Source organism: Penaeus monodon, chromosome 15, assembly GCF_015228065.2.
Source record: "Penaeus monodon isolate SGIC_2016 chromosome 15, NSTDA_Pmon_1, whole genome shotgun sequence".
Classification (NCBI taxonomy): domain Eukaryota; kingdom Metazoa; phylum Arthropoda; class Malacostraca; order Decapoda; family Penaeidae; genus Penaeus; species Penaeus monodon.
In genome coordinates, this window is record NC_051400.1 from 8,179,831 (window position 1) to 8,181,262 (window position 1,432).

Consider the following 1,432-nt stretch of genomic DNA (forward strand, 5'->3'; position numbering starts at 1 on the left):
AATAAAAAAAGTTAACTTTACCCAAAATTTATAAATACCCCAAATATATCAAAATGTTTGCTTTTTTTTTTTTTTACTATACTGCGAACTGATTAGTGCACCTTTTTCGCCATTAGACTAATGTGCCAGTTAGAGAATAATACACAAGTATCGCCATATTTACGAAGAGGGAACTTATCATAATAGAAAAACCTAGTTGGCAACGTGAGAAAGAGAGTGTTCTTGGTATCGATAAACGCCTACTTCGGTAGCGAATGCTGGGGTACCACCGCATGACACGGTACGTCACCCCGCCCATTGACTATACATGGCATGGGATCAGGACGTGTCATTTTTAGAGTTTTTAGGATTTAAAAATTTTGTCATGTGGGGAAAGGCATGGGAAAGTGTTAACTGGAGGGTTTTAAAGATATTTAAATGCAGTGCATTCTCCTAAAAGAACTACAAGGTTTTAAATTTTTGGCTTGGGTAATAAAAAACGCAGAGGTAGTGTCATGTATATTTTGGTCTATGATATTCCGTATACATATGATGTGTACAATGTCCAAGGTGCGAGAGCCAACCCCTTTTTACCTAAGTACACACAAGTACAATCAATGAATCTAACTGGACAAATATGGACCCAACTCTGCTTACGACCCTTGCTTTTATGATTTTGTATGGTAATGAATTATTATAAAGGGTGAGCTGAAATAAAGGCGTATTACCCTTAAAAAAAACTTTTTTTTTTGCCATAGGCGTGAAATATTACTGCTTTAATTGAATTTATAAATGTAAAAAACTGAAAATAGTTCCCATTCGAATGTATTAAAACCAAATAAAAAATTAAATTCTTATAATTTAAAAAGGCATTATGTTTTTTGATATACGTACATATATTGCACAATATACAATAGCTTTTTCTTTTTTTCAAAGAAACTTTTTTTTCGGGGCACTTTCTCTTCGGCGTCCCTGCCCAACGGCCTGCGGGCGGTCTCGTGGTCAACTGCCTTGCCCCAAACCGGAGACGCGAAACAAACCTCCGCCCATTTTCCTACACCTCCATCGGACCTCGAGTCTCTTTCTCCCCCAGAAGGAGTAGTATTATGTCCCACCTTCGTCTGCAGCAGAAGACATCGCTAATGAGGTTCCAGGCTCTTTTTTCCAACACAAGACTGAGCGAAGTGAAGTGCCGAGGCGTGGGGCGCGCGAAGGTCTCCCTCTGTCTTGTTCGCTCTGAAAATTGGACGCCCGGGCCCCCCCCCCGGGGTGCCTAGGAGTGGCTGTGGGCTCCAGGGGATGAATCCGGGAAATTTCGTCGGGCGAGAAGGCAGGGGGGGGGGATGGGGAAAGGGGTGAGAGGCCCGAGAACCCAGAAAAAAAAAACGGTTTTTTCCCCCGTAGGGGGGAAAAAAGGGTTATTTAGGGGGGCCCCAGGAGGTTTTTTTTCGGG

General features: G+C 42.1%; 1 protein-coding gene across 1 annotated transcript in view; it reads right to left on the reverse strand.

Annotated features, from left to right (window-relative positions):
• LOC119581727 overlaps nucleotides 1–1,194 on the reverse strand; it is a gene marked incomplete in the record, with an annotated part of 43,949 nt that extends 42,755 nt beyond the window's left edge. The window contains 1 exon segment of the mRNA XM_037929854.1: nucleotides 1,095–1,194.
• Between the last annotated feature and the right edge of the window lie 238 nt (nucleotides 1,195–1,432).